The sequence below is a fragment of the Labrus mixtus genome, chromosome 17 (assembly GCF_963584025.1).
Source record: "Labrus mixtus chromosome 17, fLabMix1.1, whole genome shotgun sequence".
NCBI lineage: Eukaryota > Metazoa > Chordata > Actinopteri > Labriformes > Labridae > Labrus > Labrus mixtus.
Genome location: NC_083628.1, coordinates 168,232 through 168,713, shown reverse-complemented (window position 1 = coordinate 168,713; position 482 = coordinate 168,232).

The window sequence follows — 482 nt, the reverse complement described above, 5'->3', positions numbered from 1 at the left end:
GTACGACCAAAAAATATCCAACATGCCAGAATTTAATTGGACCGTTCTTGAGCAGCTGATCGGGCCGTGTTCGGGAGACGAGAGATCGGGCCGACATTCAGTGTACGCCCGTCTTTAGCCGCAGCGCTGGACCTGGAAAATGTTTCCTTGAAAAGACAAAGTAGGTTAGTTTCATCTCTGAGAGGGTTGTTGACAAAGATGATATCAGAAGTCCCGCCCCTTCATGATTTGAATTGGTCAGTGAGGGATCTGCAGAGTCCCTCTGCACCTTTAAGAAAAAGCTAAAGACCCAGCTCTTTCATGAATACCTACTAACTTAATGATGATGGTCTCCATATTATTGATGATGATGATGGTAATGACGATGGTTTTTGTTTGATAACGACGACTTATAAGATGGTTTCTATACTGATTAGAGCTCTCAAGAACTGCCCTCAATGTTGTGCTTTGCCTCTGGTCACTTCCTGTCAGCACCTGTGTGT